We start from the raw sequence: 6000 nt of genomic DNA, 5'->3' as shown, positions 1-6000 counted from the left end.
GGTACCATTGCCGTTAAACTGAATGACTTGGGTCAAACACTTGGGATATCCTTTCACAAGCTTCTCATAATAGTTGGTCGGAATTTGGGCCCATTCCTCCTGACAAAACTAGTGTAACTGATGCAGGATTGTAGGTCTCTTTGCTCGCACCGGCCTTTTCAGCTTTGCCCATACATTTTCAATAGGATTGAGATCAGCGCTCTGTGATGGCCACTCCAAAACATTGACTTTGGTATCCTGAAGCCACTTTGTTACTATTTTGGCAGTATGCTTCAGGTCATTGTCCATTTGGAAGACCCATTTTCGCCAAAACTTTAACTTCCTGGCTGATGTCTTGAGATGTTGCTTCAGTATTGCCACATAATCTTCTTTTCTCATGATGCCATCTATTTTGTGAAGTGCACCAGTCTGTCCTGCAGCAAAACAACCCCTCAACATGATGCTGCAACACCTGTGTTTCAAAGTTGGCATGGTGCTCTTAGGCTTCCAAGCTTCTCCCTTTTTCCTCCAATCATAACAATAGTCATTAAGCCCCAAAAATTCCATTTTAGTTGGGACACAGAACCGGTCTCCTTCCTGAGCGGAGTGATGGCTGGATATTCCCATATTGTTTGTACTTGCATATAATTGTTTATACTGATGAACGAGGCATCTTCAGATATCTTGAAATTGTACTCAAGGATGAGCCAGATGGGTGCAAGTCAACAATTCTCTTCCAGATATCTTGGCTGATTTCTTTAGACATTCCCATGATGCTACACAAAAAAGCAGTGTGTTTCAGGTGTGCATTAAAATATGTCCACAGGTGTGTCTCTAATTAACTCAGATGTTGCCAAAAAACAGAAGCTTCCAAACATATGACATCATCGTATGGGCAGTGCAGAATTGTTTAAAGGCATAGTAATCTTAGTGTATGTAAACTTTTGACTTTGCAGTAAGTAAAAATGCCTTTAACCATTATTCTGGCATTTGGCAAATATTAATAATTATGGTAATCTTGATTGACCTAAAACCGGAAAGGTTTATTCTGATTTCACGTCAGATATTGAGAAAAACATGCATATGTGTCTTTTTATATAGTGTATGTAAACTTCTAGTTTCAACTGTACATATAGGGTTACCTCCTGTAAGCACTATTCGATAATATTCAATGAAAAGGGTTAAGGAGTACTGCTCTTTTGCCTGTTGCATATTGGAGCTAGTACTTTCTCATTGATGGCCTCTTCAGTTCTGGTGTTTCATATATTCGTGGAGCCGGGAGGTGAGTCATGTGGATGCCAGTTTAACAAAAATGAATTAGGGCTTGAAACACATTGAATTGAATTGTGATGACAGGTGGGGCAGTGAGGCGTTGTAATGTGCAGCCTTTAACACAGCGAGAAAAGCAAGAAGAGATTCCATTTAGATGAGAATGTAGCCTGAGAAGGTCTTGCTACGGAGACAGTATTCGGTGTGACGGGAGTGATGAATGAGACTATATATACAATCCATGATGTTAGGTATTCTGCGGAGGTGTGCATTCACACAGTAAGTGAAAACACGGCTAAGCTCACATTGGGGTTAGATTAATGATGTTTTATCTGGGGTAACAATGCACCAGGTGCTGTTCTCCAATTACTCAAGGATAAAAACATATTTTGACATGTAACCCTATCCCCAATTAATTAGATTCAATGCTGGCAAGCAGATGTTTAGCATTTATATACTTATGGCCACTCAAGTGTGTGCACATTTCTCTACAGACTATACACGTGTTGACTTCTTTTTTTTTTTACAGTTTACTCATATGGTTCGGTTCTGACATGTCCTTCAGTTCTGCAATAAGAAGAGGCAAAACTTGAAAGCGTGAAATAGGAAAGAAGTTTATTCAGTCACGGTCACAAAAGTCAGGTTTCAGCTCCGCCATGAAGCCTTTACACTAGAGGTCCCCATACACGGTGGATGAACGTTGTCCGAAACCACCTATTTTGGTGAAACCAACCATCTAATGGTAATGGGTGCGTCCCGGCTCTTTCCCCAACAGATGACGTCAGGGAAGAGAAGGAACGGTCAGTTGGAATTTCAATTCTCGATACTTCATTTGTCAAGGGTGATAAGTCGTGAAAGGAGTCTGACAATTACTTTCTCCTCTCACTATTGTAGACACATGAATACTTGGCCAAGAACTCATTTGTATGGACGAATCTAGAGATATAGCTGTCTGTCAAATGAATGTTGGGCAAACAACTATCTCGTGTATAGCTACCTAAAAGGGAATGTGCCAGCAGGATTTCTCACCCCAAACTCTTGATATGCATGCATAGCTCTTTTAAAGGCAAGTCCCACAATACCTTTACATGGCCTGTCCATTCCTGAAAAATCAGCATTTAAGTTTGGGTGATTGGCTATTTGTACTGTAGATCAGTCACTTCAGCTCTATTGCCAACACAGCACCACCTCCTTGTGCTTGACTGACAGCTCCTTTGCCTGATGATATGCAGCATAGCGGCTGTCAGTCAACCAGGAGGAGGTGGAGATTGGTGGGGAATAGAGCTGGAGAGACTGAGGCTATGTGCACACGTTGCGGATTAGGCTTAGGAATTTCTGGTGCGGATTCTGCCTCTCCATGCAGAAAACGCACCTGCGGATTTGTCGCATTTTTTTTGCGGTTCTGCAGCGTTTGTTGTGCATTTTTGCTGCAGTTTTCTTGCGGATTTGCTGCGTTTTTTGTCCCTGCAGTTTTCTATAATGGAATGGGTACAAAAACGCTGCAGATTCACAAAAGGAAGTGACATGCTACTTCTTTTAATCCGCAGTGTTTCCGCAGCGGATTTTCCACAAAGTGTGCAAAGCATTTTTTTCCTCATTGATTTACATTGTACTGCAAAAAAACGCTGCGGATCCGCAGAGAATCCGCAACGTGTGCACATACCCTGAAGCTTCAGATCTTCAGCCTCATTTGCATGTCAATTTAAAATTACCATGTAAAGATATTGCTTGATTTGTCTTTGAAAGTGCTACATGCACATATAAAAAGTTTGGGGGTTGAATCCTACTGACAGATTCCCTTTAAGGCCTCAACTATATCACCAATTATAGATGTTTTGTTATATACTGGATCTCTGTGTGTTTCTGGTTTCATACATACGGCTCATATGGTTCAATAATAAAGAACCACTGAGATAGAAAATTAGTTTAATGCTCAGCCCGACATCAAGATGTGGAATTTTATCCCAAAAGCATTCAAACCTATAGGGACTCCATGTGCTGCCATATGGGTTCCAAATACATCCTTCTAGTTTTACTTCTAACTCACACACTTAAGGTACCGTCACACTAAGCGACGCTGCAGCGATACCGACAACGATCCGGATCGCTGCAGCGTCGCTGTTTGGTCGCTGGAGAGCTGTCACACAGACAGCTCTCCAGCGACCAACGATCCCGAGGTCCCCGGTAACCAGGGTAAACATTGGGTTACTAAGCGCAGGGCCGCGCTTAGTAACCCGATATTTACCCTGGTTACCAGCGTTAAAGTAAAAAAAACAACCGCTACATACTTACCTACCGCTGTCTGTCCTCGGCGCTCTGCTTCTCTGCTCTGGCTGTGAGCGCCGGGCAGCCGGAAAGCAGAGCGGTGACGTCACCGCTCTGCTTTCCGGCCGCTGTGCTCACAGCCAGACCAGAGAAGCAGAGCGCCGAGGACAGACAGTGGTAGGTAAGTATGTAGCGGTTGTTTTTTTTACTTTAACGCTGGTAACCAGGGTAAACATCGGGTTACTAAGCGCGGCCCTGCGCTTAGTAACCCGATGTTTACCCTGGTTACCAGCGAAGACATCGCTGAATCGGTGTCACACACGCCGATTCAGCGATGTCTGCGGGGAGTCCAGCGACGAAACAAAGTTCTGGACTTTCTTCCTCGACCAGCGACATCACAGCAGGGGCCTGATCGCTGCTGCCTGTCACACTGGACGATATCGCTAGCGAGGACGCTGCAACGTCACGGATCGCTAGCTATATCGTCTAGTGTGACGGTACCTTTAGCTAAGTCAAAAGCAATTGTTTCTGTGCCCTCATCAAGAAGGGACTACAGAGGCCTGGGAGGACCCCAATGCAGGACACCAGTATTGTAAATTACATCCAATTATAGTTTTGCTCTCATGATTTCAGAGCAGTATTAGAGGGATGTCCGCAATTAAAAGAGCATAGCTGCTTTCTTCCAAAAACAGCACCATGCCTGTTAATGGGTTGTTTAATATTGCTTTTCAACTTCACTGAGGACAAATGGTTAAATCACATACACTATTGGGTCATAAGCTTGGACCTGCAATGGTTTTCCTTCTTACTACTAATATGTGCACATTGTAGATTCAGACAGAAAGCAGCAAAACCACAAAGGAACACATATGTAAAGAAGCAGTAAAGAAGCACATTTGAAACAAAGAAAAATGTGGGTTAAACCTTAAGTTCCTCAAAGTAACCCTTTTTACTCTGATGATAGTTTTACACCCCCTTGCCATTCTCTCTAGTAGCTTCATCAGGTCATCACCTGGAATGGCTTCTAACAGACTTGAAGGGGTTCCCAGAGGATGAGCACTTGTTGGCTGCTTTGTTTCACACTGCTGTAAAACTTATCCCTAACCATCTCAATTAGGTTGAGGTTGGGTAATTGTGCAGTCCATGTCATCTGACGTAACCTTCCTTCCTCTCCTTCTTGGTCACACAGACCTTACATAGCTTGGAGGTGTTTAGGGTCAGTGTCTTGTTGCAACATAAGTGATGGGCCAATTAAAAGTAACCAGATGGGATGACATGTCATTGCAGAATACTGTAATGACCATGGAGGGTAAATGAGCCTTGAATTTGGAATAAATCAGAAACAATGTCACCAGAAAATCACACCCATACCATCACACCTCCCCCTATGTGCTTCAAGGTTGGCGCCACATTTGAAGAAACCAACCACTTACCTCATCAGACTAGAGTACAGATTTCCCCTGATCTAATGTCCAGTCCTTGTGTTGCTTCTCGCTTTTTGTTTCTGGACAGTCTGCTGCTTGATATCTGTGCATCATTTACGAGGGATGTTATCTGAGGTGCTATCAATTTGCGGTTTCTGAGGCTGATAACTCTGATGAACATATCCTCTGCAGCAGAGATAATTCTTGGTCTTCCTTTTCTGGGGCGGTCCTCATGAGAGATAGTTTAATCATAGTGATTGTTGGTTTTCATGACAGCACTTGAGAATACCTTTAAGGTTCCAGCAACTTTCCAGATTGACTGGTCTTCATGTTTTAAAGTAGTGATGGACTGTCATTTCCCTTTACTTAATTGAGTGATTTGTGCCATACTCTGGCTTGGAACCCGTTGTGGAATATGGCTCAGTGCTGTATGGAACTGTGTAACAGCACTGCCTTGGCAAAACCACCTGATAGTTGCAAATACTTTCTTGACAACACGAAATTAGGATTATTTAGTCTAGAAAAAAGACGACTGAGGGGCGATCTAATAACCATGTATAAGTATATAAGGGGACAATACAAATATCTCGCTGAGGATCTGTTTATACCAAGGAAGGTGACGGGCACAAGGGGGCATTCTTTGCGTCTGGAGGAGAGAAGGTTTTTACACCAACATAGAAGAGGATTCTTTACTGTTAGGGCAGTGAGAATCTGGAATTGCTTGCCTGAGGAGGTGGTGATGGTGAACTCAGTCGAGGGGTTCAAGAGAGGCCTGGATGTCTTCCTGGAGCAGAACAATATTGTATCCTACAATTATTAGGTTCTGTAGAAGGACGTAGATCTGGGGATTTATTATGATGGAATATAGGCTGAACTGGATGGACAAATGTCTTTTTTCGGCCTTACTAACTATGTTACTATGTTACTATGTTACCTGTTTATGGAGAGCCATTCCAGGTGATGACCTGATGAACCTGCTTGTCACTAGAGATGAGCGAATTCGATCGAGTTAGGGCTTATTCGTCAAGCTATAGCGCTTACCGAATAAACAGCAGTGGAAACC

General features: G+C 43.1%; 1 long non-coding RNA gene across 1 annotated transcript in view; it reads left to right on the top strand.

Annotated features, from left to right (window-relative positions):
• Positions 1–1463: 1463 nt before the first annotated feature.
• The window catches only part of LOC138680918 (uncharacterized), a 60782-nt gene continuing 56245 nt past the window's right edge, over positions 1464–6000 (top strand). Inside the window, exons 1-2 of the long non-coding RNA XR_011321834.1 lie at positions 1464–1527; positions 1778–2048. This is a non-coding gene — a long non-coding RNA (uncharacterized lncRNA). The remainder of the gene's footprint in view (positions 1528–1777; positions 2049–6000) is intronic.

This window comes from Ranitomeya imitator, chromosome 5 (genome assembly GCF_032444005.1).
Source record: "Ranitomeya imitator isolate aRanImi1 chromosome 5, aRanImi1.pri, whole genome shotgun sequence".
NCBI lineage: Eukaryota > Metazoa > Chordata > Amphibia > Anura > Dendrobatidae > Ranitomeya > Ranitomeya imitator.
The sequence above is the reverse complement of the archived record's forward strand: the minus strand, read 5'-3'. Positions and strand labels throughout refer to the sequence as shown.